At 37.1% G+C, this 27,207-nt stretch overlaps 1 protein-coding gene across 11 annotated transcripts in view; it reads left to right on the top strand.

Moving 5' to 3' along the window:
• Cdk8 (cyclin dependent kinase 8) overlaps positions 1-27,207 on the top strand; it is a 220,935-nt gene that overhangs the window by 106,824 nt on the left and 86,904 nt on the right. For 9 of the 11 annotated variants that reach the window (XR_013423247.1, XR_013423245.1, XR_013423243.1 and 6 more), the window contains exons 13-14: positions 16,522-16,610; positions 19,076-19,121. The gene's annotated coding sequence lies outside the window, so the exon portion shown is untranslated. Of the gene's footprint in view, positions 1-16,521; positions 16,611-16,721; positions 16,896-19,075; positions 19,122-27,207 lie in introns of those variants that run through there. The other 2 variants (XR_013423248.1, XR_013423250.1) reach the window with 2 other exon arrangements.

The raw sequence follows: 27,207 nt of genomic DNA, 5'->3' as shown, positions 1-27,207 counted from the left end.
CCAGTGTGAAGATCCTGTTGCGGAAATGGGCTTGGCACATTGGCAGAAATGAATGGAGTCTATTGCGCCAGAATAGGATGGACAGAGAAGTTAGAGAAGTAGGCATTCCCTTGTGAATAACCTGGGCCCCTCAAGTAAAAGGCATAGTTAAGAACAGTGTCAACAGGTAGGAAGATGGCCACACATCAGTGACACAGAACATATGAATTCACTGAGTGCAGATGGCCAGAACCTGTACATCCTTATCAGCCATGAAACCATGTCACCAACTTACCCCAGTCGTGCAAGCAAAAGAAATTTTAATATCCTCTCCCTGGCTCCTATCATCTCTCAACACTATCTAGATCCCTCTGGTTTCAGTTTCTTTGTATTCCCACCATGCTATAGTCTCTGCCACACAAGAGCTAGTGATTTTTTTAAGAATAATGAGGCAGTGCATGGTGGTACATGCCTACAATCCCAGCTACACAAGAGACTGAAGCAGGATTGCAAATTTGAGGCTAGTCTGAGCAGTTTAGCAAGACCCTGTCTCAAAATTCAAAAATTACAAAAGGACCATCGGTGTAGCTCAGTGGTAAAGCACCCCTGGGTTCAATCCTCAGCACCAAAAAGAAAAATAAGAATGGTCACAAGTGCTCTTAATCCTTCAGTGGCCTTTTGTCACACATTGACTAGTAAGAATTTCTTAATACTGTATAAAATAGCCCAGTTTGTTAGCTTGCTCTCTATTCTCCTTTCCTGACACTGTGCCACTGATGGCTATACCTTGATTACCTTACCCTCCTTGTTCCCCTTTGAAAATGTCAAGCACATCCTGTCTCTGCATTTTTGTTTGCTGTGCCTTCTGCCTGGAGTTTGTTTGCCGTGGATTTTATCTGCTGTCTTTCAGTTCATTTAGGTCTGCATACATGCCACTTCCTCAGAGAGGCCATTGCTAACCACCCTTCCCGTCAGTCACAATGTATCTACTTTTCCTACTTTCTCTTCAGAGCAATGATCTATGGTCTACCTACATAGTGTTGGCATATAATAGGCATGTAGCAACTTTATACACTTGAATTTTAAAAAGAACTGGACTGAAATAATCAACATTTATTTGTTCTAGCTGTGCTGTTATAGTCATTTCTGAAATTATTCTACCCACATTGTTAAATGTTAACTATCAGTTTGCACTAAATTGAACAAAGTAAAAGACATTCAGAATGGGAAGGAAGAAATGAAACTGTTTCCATTAACATTCAACATGATTGTGTATATGGGAAATTCCAAAGAATTTACAAAAAAGTCATGAACCAATAGTGAGTTTAGCAAAGTTGCAGGATACAAGGTAGATATATAAATGATCAAGTTTCTGTGAACTAGCTGTGAATAATTAGGAATTGAAAGAAATTTAAAGTATGTATGATAGCCCCCCCAAATATGAAATACTTGGTTACAAATCTTACAAAATGTGTTCAAAGTATGTTTATTGGAAACTACAAAAACATTGAGGAAAGAAAGCATATCTAAATGAATGAGGAATTACACTGTTTTCATGAATTGGAAGACATTTTTTTTAAAATTTTTATTTTATTATTATTATTAGTTGTAGTTGGACACAATGCTTTTATTTTATTTATTTATTTTTATGTGGTACTGAGGATCAAACCCAGCGCCTCACACATGTTAGGTGAGTGTGCTACTGCTGAGCCCTAGCCCCAGCCCTGGAAGACAATGTTTTTTTAAAATGTTAATGCTTCACAAATGTCTACATTCAAATTTCTGGGGAGTTATCTGATAGAGATTAATAATTATTTTTAAGTATGTATGGAAAAACAAAACAATTAGAATGAAGAATTACAGGATACATTAGCTGATTTTAGACTTTTACTCTAAATTTACAATAATCAAGGCAAGGTTGTATAGAAGAAAGAACTGGCAAACAAGTTAAGAGAGCAAAATTAAGAGTTAGAAAGAGACCAAAACATATAAGCAATTGATTTTCAACAAACGTACAAAAGCATTTAATCAGAGAATGATAGTCTTTTCAACAAATAGTACTGGAATATATTACTAGGAAAAAATGCATGTTCAGTAAGAACATTCATTTTGAAAAATGAATACATGTGGTGGTTACATGTATTCATTTTTCAAAATTCAAAACTTGTTTATTTTAAATTGGTAATTTGCATTGTATGTAAAGTATACCTCCAAGTTCATTTGCTTAAATTTATGTGTAAAGCACTTGTCTCAGAGCTAGCATATAGACATTCATTAGATGTTAGCTATTATTAGGCAGTCTATACTCTGTGTTTGTGTGTATAACATTCATTTTTTTTTCTTAACAATTATAATATGACCTAATTCCTCTAGCAGGTAAGTTAAACTTTCTGGATCATTTTATGACCAAATGTTTCCTAGTTTCTTATGAGTAAACTTTGTACATTTACATGAGCACAAGTAGAATGTGGGAGCCATGATAATCTCAGAGCTAAAATATTTAAAGCAACTTCTGAACACAATAGTCTTCACTTACCTTTCTTTTTAAATTCTACAAAGGTTCAGGGTGCCTGTTTCACAAAATGTTACTGAATAATTAATACTCTACAAAATATTCATCTCACCTAGGGGCAGCTATGAATTTTCTCATAACCTGAAATGCATTTTGAGGGATCAATAGAATTAAATTCATTACCTAGTTACTTAATGAGCATTTGTATTTGTTTTATAGTCTGTTAGGACTTATGGCCAAACAACTGAAACCCACCACAATCACTATCCTCAAACACTCAAGAAAGTTAGAAGTTGAGGGGTCAGGATATACACATAGTTAATACAACAACAGAATCCATTGTGGACCAAACACTACAAGGAAGGTTAAGAAGCATACTTTCTTTTCATAAAGAGAAATCAGCATGTTGAAAAGGTTTCTTAGGGAGCTGAGGATTAATGTAAAGAATCTGAAAGAACATAAGGTTTGGTGTCAGCAGTCTAGGGCTTGGCCCTGCCAGTTACAGACTATAATCTTGCAACTTTTTCAAACACCTGTAAATTCTAAGAATCCTAATAACTATAATACTTTCACTGAGTCACAGAAATGCCACAAGGCACTATCTAATCACAATTCACAATTTCATGATTATGCAACACCTTAAAGTAACCATGTGACCAGCACTGTGCTAAGTGTTGTACTCATAATATTATTTCTCACAAAAACTGAGTCTCAAACCTACCCCATTTACAATAGCCTCAAAAAAAAAAAAAAAACCCCGTTGGAAGAAGTGAAAGATCTCTACAATGGAAAGATCTCCCTTGTTCTTGGATAGGCAAAATTATCAAAAGGACTATCCAGATTTAATGCAATTCCAATCAAAATCTCAAAGACATTCCTCATAAAAATAGAAAAAGCAATCATGAAATTCATCTGGAAAAATAAGAGACCCAGAATAGCTAAAGCAACTCTTAGCAATAAAAATGAAGCAGGTGGCATCTCTATACCAGACCTTAAACTATACTACAGAGCCATAATAACAAAACGGCATGGTATTGGCACCAAAACAGACTGGTAGACCAATGGTACATAATAGAAGACACAAAGACAAACCCACATTAATACAATTATATCCTACTAGTCAATGGCGCCAAAAACATAAACTGTAGATAGGATAGCCTTTTCAACAAATGGTATAGGGAAAACTGGAAATCCATAGGCAGCAAAATGAAATTAAGTCCCTGTCTCTCTCCATGCACAAAAACTCAATTCAAAGTGGATCCAGGACCTAGGAATTAGACTAGAGACTCTACGCCTAATAGAAGAAAAATTAGGCCCAAATATTCATCATGTTTGATTAGGCTCCAGCTGCCTTTAACAAGATTCTTATAGCATAAGAAATAAAATCAAGAATCAATAAATGGGATGGATTCAAACTGAAAAGCTTCTTCTCAGCAAAAGAAGCAATCAGTGAAGTGAAGAGAGAGCCTATAATTTGGGAACAAATTTTTACCACACACACATCAGATAGAACACTAATCTCTATGATATGCAAAGAACTCAAAAAACTTAACACCAAAAACCAAATAACCCAATCAATAAATGGACTAAGGAACTAAACAGACACTTCCCACAAGATAATACACAATCAGTCAACAAATATATGAAAAAATGTTCAACATCTCTAGCATTTCTTGCAAATCAAAACTACTCTTTAAGATTTCATCTCACACCAATCAGAATGGCAGCTATTAAGTACAAACAACAGTAAGTGGTGGGGAGGTCATGGGGGAAAGGCACACTCATACACTGCTGGTGGGACTGCAAATTGGTGCAACCAATCTGGAAAGCAGTATGGAGGTTCCTTGGAAAATTTAAATTAATGGAACCACCATTTGACCCAGCTATCCAACTCCTCAGTTTATACCCAAAGGACTTAAAAACAGCATACTACAGAGATGCAGCCACATCAATGTTTACAACAGCACAGGACACAATAGCTAAATTGTGGAACCAACCTAGATGCCCTTCTATAGATGAATAGATAAAGAAACTATGATACATATACACAATGAAATATTATTCAGCATTAAAAGAGAATAAAATCATGGCATTTGCAGGTAAATGGATGGTGTTGGAGAATATCATGCTAAGTGAAGTAAGCCAATCCCAAAAACCTAAAGGATGAATGTTTTCTCTAATATGTTGATGCTGATCCATAATGGGAGTAGGGTAGAGCATGGGAGGAATGGAGTAACTTTGGATAGGGCAAAAGGATTGTAGAGGAAGGGAGGGGGCATGGGGATAGGAAAGATGTTGGAATGAGATGGCCATCATTACCCTAAGTACATGTATGAAGACAGGAATGGTGTGATTCTACTTTGTGTACAACCAAAGAAATGAAAAATTATGCTCTGTGTGTGTAATATGAATTGAAATGCATTCTGTTCTCAGGTATAACAAATTAGAATAAATAAATTTTAAAAACTGAGTTAAGTATTATTTTTCTCATTTTATAGATGAGGAAATTGATGTTCAGAGAGGTCATGCGCTGCTTAATTAACAACATGTTACCTCATATTTGAATCCAGGTCTTTAGCTTCCAGGCCCAAAGAAAGTAATAAACTTTGTTGATCATAGCTGTGAAAGTGGACATTTTGCCTACAGCATAAAACATATACTGGGCAGCAATAGCCAGAGGTCAAGTTGGTGAGCTTGGGGACCAGTGAAGGCTATCTTATTTTCAAATAAAGTAGTTTGTGTGTTTTCCCATTTATGTTTTAAAGAACAATATGAATTTATATTTTACTAGTTAGTATTAATATCTGTTATAAGCACATTTAATGGTTTTAATGGATTTGAAAACAGATACTAGTTTAATAGGTCTTAAAGTCAGATTGATTAATATATAGTAACTGAATCAGTCAAGTTTCTTCATTGGTAGAAAATATGCTAAAATAGACAACTAGCAATTTTCCCTGGTTTGGGTTAATCATAGGTTTTCATTATTTGTCTTACTTCATTTTTCTGTTACTATAAGAGAATACCTGTGACTGGATAATTTATAAAGAAAACAGGCTTATTTTGGCTCACAGTTCTGGAGGCTGGGAAATCAAGATTGTGTGGCTGTTTCTACTAAGCTTCTGTTGATGGACTAGTGCAGCTTTAACTTATGGTAAAAAGCAGGACAAGAGGGTGCATACAACAGGAGCACATGTGCAGGGGAGTGAGGGGAACAACCTGCTCTTATAATAACTGACTGACTCTCATGGGAAGTACACCAATCTCTTCATGAGGGAGGAGCCCCTGTGACTTAATTACTACTTAATGGTCCACCACTTCTCAAACATTTCATGTGGGGGACTGGTCTTCAACACATGGGTTTTAGGAAATATAATATATCCAGACCACAGAACTATGCTGAGTTATACTGAGCTCCTCTTGTTCACCCCTCCAAATCTACTTGGCCCCTTCTTCTAACCACTGCTGTGGTAACTAGTTCTACATGGACTTTGACTAGGCTGAGGCAAGGGCTTTGCGTTGCCCCATGTAAATCTATGTCCCTTTCTGCCATGAAACTCTGTTTCAGTATGGAATGTTTGTAGGAATCCATTCTGAACACAACTTGCTGGACTCATGATGGGCACAATCCAGACATGTTGGGCATGCTGGGGAGCTAATACCTTTAACCAAGGAATTAAAGGAATATATGGGTAGATGCTTTTTCCTTTGTTCCCCACTCAAGATGGTCTCATAATTCAGAAAGTCCTGGTGAACAGAGTTCCTCTGCCCATAGATCTAGCTAATTAAATAATGCCTCAATCCATTGGTGTTGTTTCCCTTTTCAATTTCTTCCTTATCTCACATCACTGATCTATGAAATCACACTCACAAGCAAATCACCTGCACACAATTCTTTGTCTCAGTTTCTGCTTTAAGGAAGTGTAAATCTAGTCTAGAAGAGTTGTTATTTAAGTGGGTCCTTGAAATTAGTTGGCAATAAAGAACTCATTGATCATGGGGAAATGGGGTCATAGTTACTGGGATTTTCCCCATGTTAGTTTGGGATGAGATTGAAGTAGAAGGTGAATTGCTGCATTACCCAGCATTTCTGGAACACTTGAACAGTACAGAAAAATGACAAAAATTATAGAATTGACTGGCTTTCATTAACTTGCTTTAGAAGTCTTGAAAAAAATAAGGTGATCAGCAATGGTCAGCCAATGATCAATCTGAAGTATGATGTGAAAGAGCATCAAAATGGTTGGTAGGTTGATACTTCATGTAAAATGAGTAGCCCCAATTGCAGCTGTTGTGCCAGATGTGTTATCTTTACTAAAAAGATCACATAGGCTCTAATACTTTCTATGTGGCTTTTGATGCGCCAAACACATAATTCTCAATCCCATCAGTCATGAAGCTTAAAAATATGTAATGTTTATTTAGGGAAAACAATGGTAGAGCTTCTATTACCCCAAGACTATATTAGTTCTTCTGCTCTTTGTTACGATATAGTCTTGCAGTGGAGTGATGTCAGGGAAGATGGCAGAAGGAACTTTCAGAAATCCATCTCTCCCCCTCGACAACAATCATACTGGCAGGAAACAGCTTGAAGTAACTATTTTGGAATTCTGGAGTATTGAGTTTTTATTTGTGAATTTGTTTTATTTTTGTTTTTTTGAACACTTGCAACCTCAAGAAAACAGCTTATCTGGTAAATTGTAGTTGATTTCAGCTTTCAGTGAGGTGTTAGGCATTTGGGGATTGGCAGCTATCATTTTTGGCACAACTTGCTGGACTCATGATGGGCAGTAATGACTTTGTCCTTAAACTATTGAGATTTCTGTGTCCTGACTATTGATTGTTAAGTTGGATCACTGAGCCAGTGGACAAGGAGTTTGGATGCTGTGCCCACCATCTGAATCATTTTTTTTTTTTTTGGTGGAGGATGGCATTCAAAATAAGCATAAATATGGGGGAATTTAGAAAGCCATCACACATTCCCGGGGAAAGATACAAGCTCAGAAACAATCTAAGACAGTAAGTTTTTACCTCCAGGTGATTGATTTCCTGGCACAGAAACACCATGCAGTAAAAACAAAACAAAAAAGTAAACCCTGGGTAATGAGGTATTATGAGTTAGATATGAAATGTCCCATAAAAGCTCCTGTGTTAATGCAGGAATATCCAGAGGTTGAATTGTTAGATTATGAAGACCATAACCTAATCAGTCTATCCTAGTTCAAATGCATTCATTGGGTAGTAACTATAGGCAGATGTGGTGTGGCTGGAGGTGGGTGAGTCACTGAGGGTGTGCCCTGGAAGGTTCCTCTTCCCCTTCTCCTTTCTTTCTCTGCTTCCTTGGTGTCATGAACAGAGCAGAGCTCTCTGCCATGCCTTTGTGCCATGATATTTTGCCTCACCTTGGGCCCAAAGAGGTGGATTTGTGCCACCAAGGACTGAACCGCTGAAACTATGAACCAAAATAAATTTTCCCTCCTTTAAGATATTCTTATAAAGTATTTTGGTTAAGTGACAAAGCTGACTAACACAGTAGTATATATTTTCCAGAGCTTCCATATTATGAGATTCAAATATCCAGTTTAAAACAACAAAATAACAAGAAATACAAAATTTAAAAAAATTGAAAGGTTCAAAAGTACATATGAGCATGCAAAAGAATCAGTGAACCTGAAGATAGGATCATTGAAAATTTCAAGTGTGAGAAACAGAAATTATTTTTATTATTATTATTATTATTATTTTAAAGAATGAAGAGAAGTGACTAAGACCTGTGAAATGTGGATGGACATATGCATTATGGGAATTCCAGAATGAGAAAAGAGAATGAAAAGGGAGTAGAGATTATTTGAAGAAATAAAGGTTAAAACTTGACAAATTGGATGAAAGATTTGAATATAAAAATTCAAGAATCATCCACCTGATTGGATGAACTCTAAGTAGAGATACCTGTGCAAAGATAAGTAGTATCAAACTGTTGAAAGACAAAAGAATCTTGAAAGCAGAAAGAGAGAAGTGACTTGACCCATTCAAAGGCTCCTCAATAAGACTGTAAGCTGTTTTCTCATGGGAAACTTTAGAGGCCAGAGACAGTGGATTTAAATAAAGTGCTGAAAGAAAACAAATAAACAATTATCACACAAGAATTCTGTATCTGGAAAAAATTTCATCCAAAAATGAGGGAAAAGTTAAGACATCCTCAGAACTGGGAGAGTTTATTACCACTAGACCTATCCTATAATAAATGCTAAAGGGAGTCTTTCAGTTAGAACATACAATAATGGTCAACAGTAACTCAGAACCATATATAGATCTCTGAAAGAAAAATTCATGGATAAATATAAACGCCAATATTATTTTAAGTTTGATCTGTACTTCTACTTTTTACTCTTATAAAATTGATTAACCCATATTATTGAGCACAAAATATATAAAGATATAATGTATAATATCACTAAATGAGAAGGGCAGTGGTTCAGTAAGAGCATTTTTTTATATTATCAAAGTTGTCTTGGTATAAATTTAATTAGGTTGTATTAACTTTAGGTTGTTAAATGTGATCCATGTGATAACTACAAGGAAAATATCTATTGAAAGTACAGAAAAGGAAATAAGGGAGTCAGAATACTTTACTACATAAAATTAGCTAAACACAAAAGAAGGCAGTAATGCAGAAAATAAGGGCCCTAAAAAGCGTCAAGCTTATAGAAAACCAATAGTAAACTGTCACAAGTCAGTCCCTGTTATCATTAAACACATTAAACCAAAAATGAGTAATCAGAAGAGAGTTGGAGTAGCAATATAGTCAGCCCTCCATATTTGTGGGTTCTGCCTTCACTAATTCAATCAAGTGTGGATTTATGTACTATGTAGTTAGGCCTACAATGATTGTGTCTCTATGGAATATGTATACTCTATTTTTCTTGTCATTCCCTAGGCTATATAGTGTAACAACTATTTATATGATCTTTACATTATAAGGTATTATAATTCTCCTTGAGTAGATTTAAAGTATATGGGAGAATGTGGATAGGTTATGTGTAGATGTCATGCTATTTCATATAAAGCACTTGAGAGGCTGGGGGTAAAGCTCTGTAGTAGAATACTTGCCTAGTATGTGGAAAGACCTGAGTTTGATGCCAAGAACCAACCAAAAAATGAAGAGAATTTGAGCTTGGATTTTGATATCTGCAGTGAAGTCTTATAAAATATCAGACAAAATAGTCTTTAAATTCAAAACATTACAAAAGAATAGTACATTGTATATTAATAAAACACTCAATACAGAAAGAAGATATAATAATTATAAACATTTATATATCAAATAATAACCTCAAAATATCCTCTGTTTTCCTACTCAATCTTTCCTCCCCTTAAAGGGTAGTTCAACATAAGAACACCAGTCAGTGTAATACATCAGATTAATTGAATCAAGGGGAAATTAACATGATCATCTCAATGAATGCAGAAAAGGAATTTGAAACACCCTTTCATGATTAAAACAATACTCTCATAAAACGAGGAATAATGAGAAAATTCCTCAACATGATAAAAGGTATTTATGCAAAACCCACCCTAACTTCATACTCAAAGGTGAAAAACTAAAAGCTTTCTCTTTGTGATCAGGAACAATACAAGGATGCCTGCTTTTACCACTCCTCTTCAACATTATACCAGAAATTCTAGTCAGAGTTATTAAGAAAAAGAATTAAAAGATGTCTAAATTGGAAAAGAAGAGGCAAACCATTTATAATTGCTAATGTCATGATCCTATTTGTAGAAAATCTCAAAAAATCTACAAAAAAATCTCTCAGAGGTAATAAACAAATTCAGCAAAGTTGAGGATACAAAATAAACATGCAACAATCAGTTGTGTTTTCTTTCACTAGCAGTAAACCATAAAAAAGGAATTTAGGGAAACAATTGCAGTTACAGTAGCACCTAAAAGAATTAAATACTTAGGAATAAATGTAACCAAGAAGATGAGACTTGTACACAGAAAATTGTAGCACATTGCTGAAAGAAATTTAAGATCTACATAAATGAAAAGAAATTCCAGGTTCATGAATAGAAGACAACATTGCTAAGATGTCAGTACTGTCCAAAGCAACCTACAGATTCAATGCAGTCCCTACCAAAATTCCAACAGCCTTTTTGCAGAGTTGGAAAAGTGGGTCTAAAAATTCATATAGAATTACAAGGGGCCCTGAATAACAAAAGAAAAATATCCCCCAAAAGGAAGAAACTTCCTATAGAGCTACAGCAACTGAAGTAGAGTGGTGCTGACATACGGACACATAAACTCAGTGAAACAGAATACAATGTCCAGAAATGAACCCTCACAAATATAGCCACTGATTTTTAAGAAGCGAGTCAAGACTATTCAATGAAACAAGGACAGTTTTTGATAAATGGTACTGGGCAAACTGGCTATCTCCAGGCAAAATAATGAAATTGGACTTTTAACTTACAACATATACAAATACCTGAACTTCGGAGCTAAAATTACAAAACTCTTTGAAGAAAACATTAAATAAAAATTTTATGCCATTAGATTTGACAGTAATTTCATGGATATGACACGAAAGCACAGGCAACAAAAAAGAAATTAGATAAATTAGATTTTTCAAAATTAAGAACTTTTTTGTATCAAAGAATACCAATAAAGCAAATTGACAACCGCAAAGGGGGATAAAATTTTTGAAAATTATATATCTTATAAGGAATTAATATCCATTTTTCTTTTGTTCAAAGAACTTCCTTTAATTTTTCTTATAGTGTAAATTTGTAGACAATGAATTATCTCAGCTTTTATTTGAAAAGTTCTCGGTTTTGTCTTCAATTTTAAAAGGTATTATCATGAGTCAGTGGTTCTACTTTAAAAATATCTTTCATTATCTCTGCTTGCATAATTTCATTGAAAAGTTGTTCTTATATTCCTTCTGTGCCTAATGTAAATTTTTGTTTTTATTTGGATGCTTTCAAGATTTCCTGGTTCTCACTGTTTTTCAGTGATTATAGTTTTTTTTTTTTTTTTGTATATGGATACAATACCTTTATTTATTTATTATGTGGTGCTGAGGATGGAACCAGTGGCTCATACATGCTAGGCAAGTACTCTGCCACTGAACTACAACCCCAGCCTCTGTAGTCTTACTTTTTTTTCAATACATTTATACCTTTTGACCTTTTGGGGATTTTCTGGACCTGTTGGCTTCACCTTTTCACCATATTTAGAAAAACTTTGGCCATTACTTTACCAAATATTTTTCTGTCCCTTCCCCCTTGTAGGACTCTAGTTACGTGTGTTAGACACTTTTATATTGTCCTACAACTCATTTGTATTCTGTTTCTTTATTTTAAATATTTATTTTCTTCATATTTTACTTTGGATATCTTTATTGTTATGTCATCAAATTCCAAGAGGCTTTCTCTCATGCATAGATCAGTACTCATATCAGTATTCAAAGACTTGAGGGGAACTTTTAAGTATTCAGAGTGTGTTGCTCCCCCCAACCCTCTCTCTTTCCCTCTCTCCTCTCTCTCCCTAACTTATTCATCCCCCATACTGGTCTTTAAATTCTAGCCACCTGATATGCTCAGCACACCAAGACCACTTTTCTTTATTTTGGTGTCCTTCTTACACTGCGGCCAACAAACTGCTTTCAAACAGTAAACTCATGCAGAAGTAAAACTCACCTTATTTGTTTTAAGGGTCCACAATACCATGTTGCTTTTGGTCTAATGTCTGAAAAACAGTTTTTAATATATATTTTGTCCAAATTTCTAATTGTTTATGGCAAAAGGAAAAGTTGGTGCCATTATTCTCTCTTAACTGGAAGTGGTAGTTGTACTTATAATAATTTGTTAGATGGGTGAAACCTTAAGGTGTCTTACACACCTTACAAGATTTATTATCATTGAGTTATATCAGAGTTTGATCCTCATAAGACAGTATGAGAATTCAGTTTTCTGAAATTTATGGACATAAATTGTTAAAATATTTTTTTCATACACACGTATTTTGGACATATGTTCAAACACAAGGCAATCTGACTATATAATATGATTCTCTGGTTTCCCAGTGAAATTCAAGATAAGATTCAAAAAAGAAACACACACACACACACACACACACTCATATTTTAAGGAGTAGAGATGAAATACTAAAATATCTGCTTATAATTTCCCATTAAGTTATAAATATATAAAATAACATCAAATAAACAAATAGATTATTTTAAAATATCACTTTGCCCACTCTCACCTATATGAAATGATTCTATTTAAACTCTTCTTAAATTTTATTTTTTTTCTTTCACAGCCTTTAAGATTTTATCTTTATTTTCTGTTAGTCATTCTCATAATGTGTCTTGGTGTGGGTCTTCTGTAATTTTGTACATTTGGGGTCCTGTAAGCCTCTTGTATTTGATTTTCCATTCCATTCTTTAGGTTTGGAAAATTTTCTACCATTATATCATTGAAAAGATTATGCCTTCCTTTGGTTTGTATCTCTGCTCCTTCATCTCTTCTGATAACTCTTAAATTTGGTCTTTTCATGTTATCCCATAATTCTTGGATTATTTCTTACCATCTTCTCTGCATGTTCAATTCTGTTTTCAAGATTATATATTTTGTCTTCATTGTCTGAGGTTCTTTCTTCCAAGTGGTCTAGTTTGTTGGTGATGCTTTCTATTGAATTTATAATTTTGTTTATTGATTTCTTCATTTTGAGGATTTCTGCTTTTTATTTGTCCACAATCTCTACCTCTTTATTGAAGTGGTCTTTCACTTCCTGTATTTTTTCTTTGATTTCACTCCTTACACTATCCTTTACTTCACATACCAATTTAACTGTATACAATCTGAACTCCTCCTTGGACATTTCTTTGACTGTTTTAGTGGCTTCTGTTGTTGAAACATCTTGGTTTATTTGGGGTGCTCTATTCCCTTGTTTTTTCATGTTGGTATTGTGTTTTCCCATGTAAAAGTATGGATCTACGATAGGATAAATTCTACCCTGTAGACCTATAGTGTCCCTGAAGATTTATAGTGCTTCCCCTGTACTGGTGAGACCAATATCAACAGCACCCAATGTACAGAATATATAGTTTTAAACCTAATAGCTCCCACCTAGGCATCTACTGGTTTTTTGCATTAAACCAAAATGATGAGTTCAATAACTATCTATAGTACAAACAAAATAATTGTTAAAACGATTTACAATTTCAAATGGTGGATGAGAGAACAGAGGTAGTATGGTATGCAACATTCACGAGGGAGGAAGAGAGGAGCTAGAAGGAAAAATTCATAGGAAGAGTGGAAGAGGAGCCGATAGAGATTGACTGTTGGTTGGAGAAACTTTGGAAAGAAAATAGACAAGAAAGAGGAAGAATACGGACAAAGAGAAAAAATTAAAGACATAAGAATACAACAAAAATGCAAAATACCATTCATATATCATTGTCCTCCACACACTGATGCATAAAAAACATCCTGTTCCAAATATGGTAGAGATATTGGTGAATCGAAAAATAAAATAAATCTTGCTGAAAAGTAGAACTGTCTCTGTCAGTGTTTCTCAGCCCTATCTCTGACATCTCTTGGGATCACTAAACTCAGATCAGCCCTTGTAAACCCAGTCTCTATCCCACTGATCTGGGCTTCAGATACCTCAGTCTCAGCCATGCTGCAGTCCCAAGATCTCAATGCTGCTCCTACTTGCAGAGAGAGCATTAGGGATACTCTCATGCAAAGGAGCATCTCTGAGATATAGCAGCAAGACAAAGGCCACCAGCATCCTCGGCAAGAAGACCCTAGGCTCCTCCAAACCCACAGGCACCCCCACACTGGACCTGCAAGTCCCAGCTGGAGTCCCCAGACAGAGGCTCTTGCGGTGGCAAACCTGCTGGCACCCAGGCCCCAGGCCCTGGCTGGTATCCCAAAATGGGTGCAACCATGTGCAACCAAACCTGGAGTTTCCCCGTGGTAGCAGTAGTAGTGGTGGTGGTTGTTGGCAGCAGGCAGCGGGTCGGCAGTAACAGTGGCTACAATGGCAGCTGCAACTGCAGCTGTGGGGGCAGCAGGTGATCTTCAGGGGTTAGCAGCAGTGTCGGTTTCATTTGCATTTGGGGCAGAGGTTTCTTCCATGGCAGCAGCACTCAGAAAGAAGACCTCCAGGCAATCTCAGGCTGGCAGCAACAGAATCAGAGGCAGCAGCAATGGCAGTAGCGGTGCAGGCCTCTATTTAAATTCTTACAAACATCTTTGACATGAGTGATTTTGTAATTTTACTTTCTTTTTAATTATCTAAAATAATAATTTTTGTGCCATCAAAGGTATTTGATATATGGTATTTGACTTTTTATGTATGTTGCATCACTGGAAATTTTACCCAGGGTTTAAGTATTTATTCACATTGTAGAAAACAGTTGTCTTTTCTTTTGTTTTTCATCTGGCAATCACCATATGGAAAACACTTATTGTATGCTTTTTAAGTGATTTTTTATAAGGTTTATTTTCGATATATCCAGCAACTATAATTGGGTGCATCAAACCACCCCAAATAATTACTATCTAATAAACCTGTTCAATTTCTTTGTCTTTTTTTAAATACCCATTCTATCAGGTAACCTCTGTAAGCATCCAAAACTAATATTTCAAGGTCATTTTAGACTAGGACTATAGGATAAAATACAAGTTGTTCAGTTAAATTTTCAATAAATGACAAAATTATTTTTAGTATAATAATGTTCCAAATGTTGCATGGAACATATCTATTCATAAAAAAATGTTGTTTATTTGAAATTTAAAGTTAAGTGGACATTTTTATTTTTTGTTTAATCTGATACCCCATTTTAGACCATTGTGTCTTCCTCAACTAAACTATATAAGATGTTGCTTATGAACAACATTTTGAGTGACAATATTTAGAGAAAAACTTACTTTATATTGAAGCAGTAACTTCCACCATCATTTTCTTCTTAAGCATGTAATGCCATATGCACACTTGAATGTATTTACAAGTATTTTTCCCTGGTGGGAGGTAGAAATTAATTCAGAACAAAATACAATCAGCCCTTCCTATCTGTGGGTTTCATAGCCACAGATTCAATCCACTTAATTTGTTTTTTTAAGTTGCTTCTGTGCTGAGCATGTACAGACATTTCTGCTCATCATTATTCCCTAAATAATATAGTATAACAACTATTTACATAGCATTACATTATTATAAGTCACCTAGAGACTACAGTTTATAGAAGGATGTATGTATGTTCTATGAAAACACTACACCATTTTTATATAAGGGACTGGACCATTTGCAGATTTTGGTATGGTGAGTAGGTGCTGAAACCAGTACCCCCGCCCTCACACTTTGGAACAACTGTATAAAACCAGGTCAACAATTCTAAGAATAAGCCACAAGAACACACATTATACATTAAAACATTGTCTATTCATTAACACGGGTTTGGGCTAAATGAGAATGCTCATTTTTTTCATGTTTTCACATGTGGCATACATGCATTTTTCAAAGGCAGTGTCATTCTTTTCATAATGACGTGACCACACAGATTGCAGGTATTTCCTAAGCCACACATACCAGGAAGGCCATTTACAAGGCAAATTATAAAGAAATGTTCTTTTTCTCTTTAATCCTAATTCATTCTTTAAAAAAAAAAGTCTCACAGATTTGATTTCTTCATAAAACTAAACATGTTTTCTTCATTTATTCTTAGGCACCATAACTTGCATGCTTTTATTTTCCCCTTCTGTATTATTTGGAAAAAGTAATTCAATTTACCCAGTAGTTCAGAATTCTAGTGGGTGTCAGATCTTTAATAACTTGTTCTGTCATTTTATTAAATTAAGAGGAAAAAATAACCGTTTGCCACTTCAGATCCATTTCAGAATCTAGGAAAAAGTGCTCAGTTCCTTTGTGGCTCCTGAGTACCTTCAGTTAATATCAAATTGTATCCAGCTTGAATCATTTCCCATGATTCACAAAATCATTTTTGTTCTGTCCCCAGGGCTACAAATTGGAAATAAAGTGATAAAACTTGGAAGCAATTTAATAAAACATCCCTAGGAAGCATGAAAGTCTTAGATTATGCAGTTGGTAAGTTTAAGATCTTGCCCAGATGTGTTGAAATTATCCTTTGCACAGTAAAAATATCCACTGCCTTCTTTAAGTCAGTGGTTTTTTTCCTGTTCTTTTCTTTTTTGACAGCAAAACAGCTGCTCTTGTTGGCAAATGACACCACTGGTTCTGAGTGAAATTGGAGCTCACTGCCTTTGAAACTGCTGCAATGGGGAGGTCCAGTAACTTCTTCATACCCTGGCTTAAAAGGAATTTCTCCCAACACATTCCTATCCCTAAAGAACATCTCTGCTTTCCTTTCCAAGGCAGTCCTTTCTCTATGAGCCAGAAAGCCCCTGCCAGGGCTGGTGGCCCAGCATTGACATTAATCAGAGCTTCATTGGCCTTGCTACTCAGTTCCTCCCCCACATTAGATATTCATTTTTCTAGGCAAGAAAATGTCCTGTGCGCTAAGCAGAAAACCGTTAAATAAAACTTTTAAAAGATGAATTTAACAGATTGTATTTCCTCAGGGCTTGTTTGTTTGTTTTCTTTTCCCATTTTTAAGGGCAAGTATATCTAGAGCCACCATGTTTATAACAGTCTTTTTCAACCAGTAACTGCCAAACCAACTTGAAAAAATGCCTGACAGTTTTTCCTTTGTAACTTGATTTCTTTCATGGTATTTTATACTAAATGATGATTTATTCAGATGGAAACGGGCTGTTAGCCCCCAACAGGAGGGAAATGTTCTGAGGAGGGATCCTAGAACTGTGTTCTGACCTGAGTTGGTCTCTTGGGGCATAGTTGGGGCAAATCAGTTCTCTTCTGTTGGTGTCTCAGATTTTCCCTTCTGAGGCAGGAAGGGTGGGAGGTTCTGATACAAATAGGGGTCTTCGAGGTAAAATCTGCAGCTAACACAGGTATCTTTACAGAGTTCCAATATCTATCTTTGTGGGTTAGTTGAGCCTTCTAAAGGGTCTCGGTGGGATCCATAATTCCCTGTTTCTCCTGCTGTTATCTACTCACTACTCTGTGACCTTCTTACCTTATATATGCCCCAATGGCACCAGGCACAGTGGCTGGCAGAAAATGGTAAAATCAAATTTGTTAAATGGATTGATTTAGAAAGATGATGCTTAAAACTACGGATTCTCATTGGCTGCCCCTCAAAGTGAGCAGAACATAAGAGGAAGAATGACAGGCAATAGGGAAAGGACTATCTTAACTTTTGATTTTTAAAAATAGATTTCCATTGCTTTTTCTCTTCCCAGAGGAAGTTCCTTAGCCATTTCAATTTTTGACATCTACTCAAAGCATTGAAAATTTCTAAGCACAGTGAAATATTTATCCTTACTTCATCCAGAATTAAATAACAAGGAAAATAACTTCCCCCACACCTGTCTTCTTATTCAGCTGTACACCACACAGGTTCTCAAAGAAGTTGACCACTTTTTTCCCATTATACTAAGATACTTAGGGTATTTTAATTGAAACTAAACATCAGACCAAATATGTGCTTTGAATAAAGGAGTTTAAGACCCCCCAAGTGATGCTGGAGGCCAGTGTTGCCTTCTTCCCCATTTCTCCTGCTTATCTCTGTTGTCTACCAGATGCCAATCCCACGTCTAGTCTTACAGGATATGAAGGGTGGGATACTACTACATGGTGTCCTAACAGCCTAGTTCCTTTTCTGTATTCCCAATAACTCTCATCTCCTTCAACTAGCATGGTGTCTAACACTGTGCACACTTCTGTAAGTTACATGAAGACCAAGAATGAACCCTTGCATTTATCAAGTGACTACTGTATGCCAGCCACCATCTCACACTCTCATTTACACTGACAACAATCTTAGGATTCAGGCTATTACAATTATTTTCATTTTCCAGATGAGGAACCTGGTGCTTAAGAGTTTCACATGATGACAAAGATGCACAGCTCTCAGGCAGAGCCAAGATTCAGATTAGGCCCACCTGCCTCGGAGAGTGCACTTTCACATCCACAGGCAAATTAGCAAAATTGTGTTTTCCATCAAGTCAATAAAGGAATGAGGGAGGAGGAACTGAGAGTGGCAGTTTTGGGATAAAACTGATTTTGAGGGTGGAGGTGCAGAGAGACCACAGGAAACTAGGGGTTTTGGCATGGATCCACACTCTAGAAGCCTGTCCCACTTCTGGATTTTCAAGCTATACAAGCAAGTAAAAGTCCTTACACTTTGAGCCATTTTGATTGACTTTTGGTTATTTGCAACAGAAAGCACTGGGCAAGCTGGGCTTGGGATCCTTCACCCTTCACTTCCTCCTCTGCTTACTAATTATTTGCAGCTGTGTTTCTTTTCTCTGGGATAATATTCTTTAATGAAATCTTAATTGATATGTATCATATACCAGTTGGAAATTAAATTACATCAATAGATTGACTTTTAGACAATTAGAAATGTGCTCACATGCCTTTGTTTTTGTGATTTTTATTTCTTATTTTAAATTCTGTGTTTATTTCAGGCTCCTGAGAGTTTATGAAAGTCTCCCACTCTTCAGGGAAACAGAGGTAACATTTATTTCTTGGTGGTGCATTCCAAGCATACTCACTATTCGAAAGCCCTCTTACACTCATTTCTGAGCTCATTTATTTATTTAAGAGCTGCACAATCCCAGCCTTGTCCCTGTGGTGGAAAGAGATTCTACCACATTCAGACAGCAATGACTGGTTTAGAAATGGTTTGTCTTAGTCCAAGCCAAATGTCTCTTCTGCATCTTTCATTATGTCTAAATGATGCTCTTATCCTTAAACAGAACACACTTTCTCAGTCCCCCAGGAAGCACTTGATTTATTCTCCAGCCCCAGGGACAGGAGGAAGCAGAGGCTAAAGGGTAATCACACAGCCAGGTGAGCCTCCATTGAGCTGTAGCCTGGGAGAAAATGGTTTTAAATGCTGAAAGGGTTTGGTGTGATGCCAACCTATTCTCTAAGGAACTTGCTCAGCCTGCCCTGGAAATTGGATAAACAAGAAAGAAAGGATTCAGAACACTTCTAAAGGGGAACACCTGAGGCAGCTGTCATCATCCTGGCCACAGAAGATGGTCACCAGGAACAATGCCTGTAGTGACCTGGAAAAGAGAGACCTGGGAGAGTGTGAGTGTTCACAGCCCTGGCTCTCCCGGTTGTAGAGCCTGGGGCTTTGGCATCCACTAAGGATTGGTTACCCCATTTACTGTCTGTATTTGTTCCTATCTGCATAAGGAACAAGTATAGACAGTAAATGGGGTAACAGTACCAGGTGTTTGAAGGAAGACAGATGTCTAGGTTAAGTTACCACTAGGAGAGTTGATCTTGGCATTCTGGGTTCTGAGTTTCTGCCAGCAAGGATGTGAAGCTGAGTGGAATAAGGGACATAATCCATGAGTTGAGGATCTCAAAAGGCAATTCCAGGCACAGCTGTGAAATAAGAGTCTAAAGGACTGCTCTTAAAACTTCATTCATTCACTGAGACCTACTGGTCACCAAACAGGGTGTCAGGTTCCTGGGATGCAGTGAGAATAAGCATGCACATTTATTGGGTATGTAGGGGGACAGGCTGTGTTTCAAGTCTAATAATAATTAAGTATTCTGTCTTGGTCTGCGTTGTGTTGCCATTAAAAATACCTGTGGATGGGTACTTAAAAAGAAAGGAGGTTTATTAGGTTCACAGTTCTGGAGGTCTAAGAGAATGGTGCCAATGTCCTGGTGAGGGTCACTTGGCTATATTACAACGTGGCAGAAAAGGCAAACAGTCACTTGTAGAAGGGCATGTGTAAGAGCAAGGGAGCAAGAGACCAGGGAGGGGCAGGCTCACTCTTTTCATAAAAACCTGTTCTCACGGGAACTAATCCATTTCTACCTAACCTGACTCACTCTTATGAGACAGCATTAATCCATTTGTGAGGGTGGAGTCAAATGACCTAATAACCTCCCATTAACCTCTTAAGGGTCCTACCTCACACTACCACACTGGGGACCATGCTTCCAGCACATGAACATTTTGGGGACTCCCATCTGAACTATAGCCAATGCTAAATTCACTTCTTTTTGTAAAATATGCTGTTGTAATTTCTCCCCTAAAATGAAAATTTTTATAATTCAAAGATAGCCCTTTCTATAATACGTCAAAGTAAATAGTAGCAAATCAAGAAACATGCCCAGGCTCAGAGTAACTGGATTCAGTTTCTGAGATTCCTTGAAAGAGTTCTACCAAGGCCAGGGCCAACCCCATCCCCTGAAAAGTGCCTGGCCAGCTGGAAATACCTGCAGCTCCTTCAGCTCCAGCTTCACTTCCCAATTTGCTCCACTTTAATCTCTACCTTTTATGTAATGTCTAGTTGAGACCACAGGGTCACCTTAGCCTCTGTGGATGAAACAGAGTAGGGTTCCTGGGGGAATTAGAAATTCCTTGTGACAATGATCTGGAAAAAGGCAGTCCCAAGCAAAGATGGACAGCAGACACTGCATGTTAGGCTGGGATCCTGCTCTCTGAGGTCTACTCCTTAGTACAAGTGCACTAGAGCCAGGGGTAGAATGGCTACCCTATGCATGAAGAACTTCCATTTCAGACTTTTCAACATTATTTTAAAATAATATCATACATTCAGTCCCAGAGAAAATTAACAAGAGGGAAAGATGTCCATTGCTTAAACTTAAAGTTGTGTCCCACTCCCACATCACACACCCACAGTGCTTTAGGAATTAATATACTTTTATAAATGTCATAATTATTCTGTGACAGGCACAATTATATTACATCATATCTGTGCAGGCATGATAGATAAGTCAATTTGTTAAACTGTGAACATTCAAAATATGTCAATATTTTTGTAACTGCTTTTTGGCATTCCTTTATTTTTTAATACATTGGATAATTAATTTAATACATTGGATAATTTAACACATTGGATAATTCCTTTATTTTTTAATACATTGGATAATTAAAGAATTTTCACCTCAGAGAGTGCCTACCTGGCCTGACTGTCTGGGCCTCCAGGTAGAGAAGGGGCATACTTCTCAAAACATACTGCCCAGGCCAGTGCATCCCTACCACCTGGAGGTCACTCAAAATGCAGAATCTCCATCCCACCTCAGAATCTGACTCTGACTTTTAACAAGAGCCTCTAGTAATTTCTAAGCACCTTGAGAGTTTGAGATGTATCATTGTCAAGAATATAAGGAAGAGATAAGCCAGCTGTTAGTTAGGCATAATAACAGCATCCTATTCTCTGTCTCTATTTGGGCCTGTTTGGCACCATCTTTAACACAGTTGTACTTAAGTGCTGTGTTTGCTTTGTTTGTTTGTTTTTGCTGTGTTTGGAAGTAAAGAGTGAGAACTCTAAGCAGTACACAAAGACTCCCTGAGGAATAAATCATGCAGAATCATGCTCTAGGATTCCCTAACTCCACTTGAAGGCCAACCAAGCTTCACTCACTGAGTATGTCCTTGAAGTAAAAAGAGGCAGATATGGGAGAAGCTGCTGTAAAACTGATGTGCCATTTCCATGAGAGCAGTTTGTTTTCAATCCAAGCTTATTTCTATGCTGAAATTGTCACCAAGGAGTAGGTGAGACTAGAATTGATTCCATTCATTCACCAGTTTGTTATTGAGCACCTGGTACAAGCTCTGGCAAACTATACCTGAGGACCAACCCAATCCACTGCTTGATTTTATATAGCTCTTCTGATTTGATATATGAATTTTTGCAATCATTTTTTATAGGGAACATCAAATTTGAACCCCAATTAATCATAATGGTATTCTCCCTGCACAAAAAGAAATATACTGAATTTAAAAATTGTACTTAGTGGGCTGGGGATATAGCTCAGTTGGTAGAGTGCTTGCCTTGCATGCACAAAGCCCTGGGTTTGAACCCCAGCACCACAAAAAAAAAAAAAAATGTACTCAGAGCTTCTGGGTATAGAAATCCAAAATGGCACAGTAAGAGAAGTCAACCTTCATTCTTCTATCAGCCAAAATAATCCAGAGAGGTTTTAGGGGCCCATTAAAGAATCTGCAGTAATACAACAGAACACAAAATGGAGAATAGCCGTATAAAAGGGTTACTAATTAAATTAGCAGAGACACCAGGAGACAGCTAGGAAAAATAATGGTGGAGGCTATTGGTATCAGCCACATGGTAAGAACCACTGTGGCTCCCAGTGGCCTCTTTTGTGGAGTACATTCATATCTCTTGCCCTTGAGGTTACCATACTATTCAAAAAGGGAAATGTAGCTCCACAGCCTTTCTCTTCCCAAGAAATGGTCATTGTTGAACTGCTTTGGGGAAGGAATCACTCCTCACAATTTCCAACCTGGAAGTGTGTCCCACCCACAAATGCCTGCATCCAGACTGGGGCTTTATGGCTACACTGGGTCTGCTCACAGTTTGGACACAGGAGTCATCATATAGGAAGGTGGTTTACACTTTGGGCCTGGAGAAAGCTCTCACTATGCATTATCATGCTCCAGGCTCTAGCTCAGCTGCCATAAAGAGCTAGACCCCCACCCTGATACTAGAGGCATTTGCTATACCCACTGATGAACTCCCCAAGATTTAACCAGATAAGGGACAGAAATACTGTAAAATAAGGAGATTTCAGATTTCAGATGTAGCTCAGTGGTAGACAGCTTACCTAGCTTGTGTGAGGCCCTGGTTCATTAAAAAAAATTAGAGAACTTTAATGACACACTTTCAACAATAAACAGTTCATCAAGACAAAAAAAAATCAATAAGAAGCTTTAGATATGAACTGCCTTTTGGACAAAATGGACCTTACAAATAAATCCAGAATCCATCCAATAATAGCAACAGTGTAAAGTACACATTCTCTCGAATAGTTCATATGTTAGACCACAAAATAAGTCTTAACAAACTTAAGAAGATTAAATCATATTAAGTATCTTTTCAAGCCACAATAGTATAACAATAATTTTGGAAAATTCACAAATATGTGGAAATTAAACAACATGCTCACAAGCATTTCTTCAAAGAAGAAATTAAAGGGAAATTAAAAGTATTTCAACACAAATAAAAAATGGAAACACAACATATCAAAACTTATGGGACACAGGAAAAGCAATTTTAAGAGGAAAATTTATAGCAATAAATGCCTACATTAAAAAAGATTCTAAATAACCTAATATCACACCTTAAAGAACTAGAAAAATAAGAGCAAAAAAGCCTAAAGTAGGTAGAAGAAAGAAAATAATAAAGATGAGAGCAGAAATACATGAAATATAGTCCAGAAAAACAATAGAAAAGATCAGTGGAAACAAGAGTAGGTTTTTTGGAAAGATAAACAAAATCAACACATCTTTAGCTACACTAAGAAGAAAGAGAAGACTCAAAATAAAAAGTAAAAAAAGATACTTTACAATCAATACCACATGAATGCAAAAAAGTCCTAAGAGACTACTATGATTTATACACTAACAAATTGGATAAACTAGAAGAGAGAAATTCCTAGATACAACCTGCCAAGACAAAATAATGAAGAAATAGAAAATCTGAACAGACCAATAATGAGCATGCAGATTGAAATAGTAATAAAAAAGTCACCTATCAAAGAAAAGCCCAGGGCCTGATGACTTCATTGCTGAATTCTAATAGATACTTAAGAGAAAAAACCAATCCTTCTCAAACTTTTCCAAAGAAGTCAAATAAAGGGGAAAATGACAAAAATCATTTTGTAAAGCAAACCAGACAAGGATACCAAAAGAAAAGGAAATTGCAGGCTGATATCCCTGATTCACATATTTGCAACAATCCTCAATGAAATACTGGCAAACCAAATTCAACAACCTATTAAAAAGTTCATTTACCATGATTAGGTGGAATTTATCATTGGCATGCAAGTATGGTATAACATATGCAAATCAATATATGTGATACACCACAGTAAGAGAATGAAAGTCAAAAACTATCTGATTATATCAACAGATGATGAAAAGATATTCAACAAAATTCAGTGTCTTATGATTAAAAGAAAAACTCTCAACAATTTAGATATAAAGGAAATGTAGCTCAACCCATAAAGGCCAGAGCTAAGATCATATTCAACTGTGAAAATTTGAATGTTTTCCCTCTAAGATCAGGGACATGACAAGGATGTCCAGTCTCACCACTTCTTTTCACCATAGCACTAGGAATCCTAGCCTGACAAATTAGACAAGAGAAAAAAATTAAATATATCTAAATTTAAAATGAAGCTGAATTATCTCTGATCTTATATTTAGAAATTACTGAAGACTCCATAAAAGCAAAACAAAACAAAACAAAAAACCCAACTGTTTGAATTAGTAAATGAATTAAGTTGGAGGGCACAAAATCAACTTGCAAAAATCAGTAGCATTTCTATGAATTAACTTTGCAAAAAAGAAATTAGGAGCCATATACAGAGGCATACACCTGTAATCCCAGATATTCAGGAGACTGAAGCAGGAGGATTGCAAGTGCAAGATTAGCCATGGAAACAGCAAGACCTTGTCTCTCAAAATAGAAAACTAATTTTAAAAAGGTCTGGGGATATAACTCAGTGGTAGAGTGCCCCTAGGTTCAATCTTCAGTTCTCCTCACCAATTATACTAATTTATGACTAGCATATTTTTAATTATGAAAATGTGTTTTCTAAATGAAATTTACAGAGACAGTAAGTAGAATGGTAGTTGCTATAACAGTTATGGTTTAATGGAAAAGTCTGTGGGGTGTTGAAAGGTTCTAGATAGTAGTGTTGAGGATCATAAAGTAATGTGAATATACTTGATGCCCCTGAACAATACACTTAAAATGCCTACAATTGTAGGTTTCATGTGCATATACAACCATAATAATAACAACAAAAAAAGCATTATGGACATTAAATCAGTGGGATGGATCAGAAGTAGAGGTAAGCCTCAGGAACTGGCACCATTCACACTGTTAGTACATTCGTAAACTTTCATACCCTCTTTCAAAGGCAGAGCCTCAGATAGAGGTTCTAGAGAGTGATCTCTCAGCATTTTAAGAAAATATCACAGAATATGTTCAGGAAAATGGCAAATGATCTGGGGCCAAAGTGATGGAAGAGCCACACTGTTCTGGGGAAATCAATGAGGGGCCGCAGAAGCCATGGCCCAGAGCAGTCAGGTATGAACAACTTCAAGGAGGTACATTCTTCCATGCTGGGAGAGAATGTATCAAGCTGGTGTGGTTGGGGTGGTGCCTTGTTCCATATGCACTAATGGGCCCTTTGCCACATGGCACAAGACGTGGAGGCCAGCTTGCATAGGCCCATGGAAGTAACACATGGACTGGACAGTGCGGGCCTGAGCGCTACAGTTTAGAACTTGAATGCCCCTTAAAAGCACATGTGTTAAAGGTTTGGTCCCTAGAGTAGCACTACTGCAGAATGGTGGTAGCTTTAGGTGGTGGGGTCTAGTGGGAGACCCTTAGGTCATCTGAGGTGTGCCTCAAAGGGGATTATGGGACCCCAGTCTCTTTCTCTTTGCCCCTTGTTATGCTCCCACTATGATGGGCTGCCTTACCATCAGCCCAAAATAAAGCACTAATTATGGACTAGAACCTATAAAACTGTGAGCCAAAATCAATCTTTCTTCTTTATATGGCAATTATCTCAGGTGTTTTGTTATAGTGATGGAAAGCTAACACACTGAGGAGGGTGAACTGTTGACACATATCAAGGCATGAAGACTGTGAACCATACCCTCAATCCATTCTTTGTCTTAAAATAAGCTTTAAGCTACTCCACTTCTCTGACACCAATCATTCTGCCCCACCACACCTTGAAGGACAGCAGCCCATTAGCTACAGGACCAATATGCTGGATTGACATTGTTTATATGCTTGCCTATCTCCCTTATAGACTGAGTCTATTGCAGTAGTCAAGGCTGCTTTTTCCTAAGATGGAGGGACAAAAACAAATGAGGATGCTGTAGAAGGTGCAAACCCAGTGTTCAGAGGATATCATTTCTTTCTTCTATGACATTCAAACCCTGAGGCTCTTAGCCAGTCATTTCCAAGGGCAATCTCCAAAGACATCATGATGATGGCCAAGAGCTAGGACTGGCCCATCTCACGGCTCAGCTCAGCAGACCTGGTACTACCAGGGGCAAAGGGGCTCCTTGGAGCTGGGTGCCCAGTAACTTCGCTGCTGCATTACTTGGTAGCAACACAAATTAGAGTAGGCTTCTCTCAGCTGCTGCCAGAGTCCAACAGGGAACCCAGCATGGGAGAGACCCAGGAAGAGCCTCCTAAAAATCCCCAGAAGAGAACCCAGGTGAATGTTTACCTTAGAAGCTGGCTTTAGTGCTCCTCTCACGGCTGAGCAAGAGTCTTATTTGACTTCAGAAATGGTTGGGGGGAACTGAAACAAAGACAAGTGCCAGTAAGCCAGTAAGCCAGTAAGTGGCTGAGCAATGGGCCAGGGAGGTGACCCTGATCAGGGGAGAGGCAAAAACCAGAGAAGAGCTACAATACTCAACTTTCTAGTTGCATTGAGGGAATCAAATTTCTTCTCTGGGTTCCTAAGGACCCAGATGTGGGGTGTGTGTATGTGTGTTTGTGTGAGGTGGTGGGGGGAGAAAGAGAAAGAAAGAATATGAATATGAATGAGA

This window comes from Ictidomys tridecemlineatus, chromosome 6 (assembly GCF_052094955.1).
Source record: "Ictidomys tridecemlineatus isolate mIctTri1 chromosome 6, mIctTri1.hap1, whole genome shotgun sequence".
NCBI lineage: Eukaryota > Metazoa > Chordata > Mammalia > Rodentia > Sciuridae > Ictidomys > Ictidomys tridecemlineatus.
Note: the sequence above shows the minus strand (reverse complement) of the source record. Positions and strands in the feature narration are given on the sequence as shown.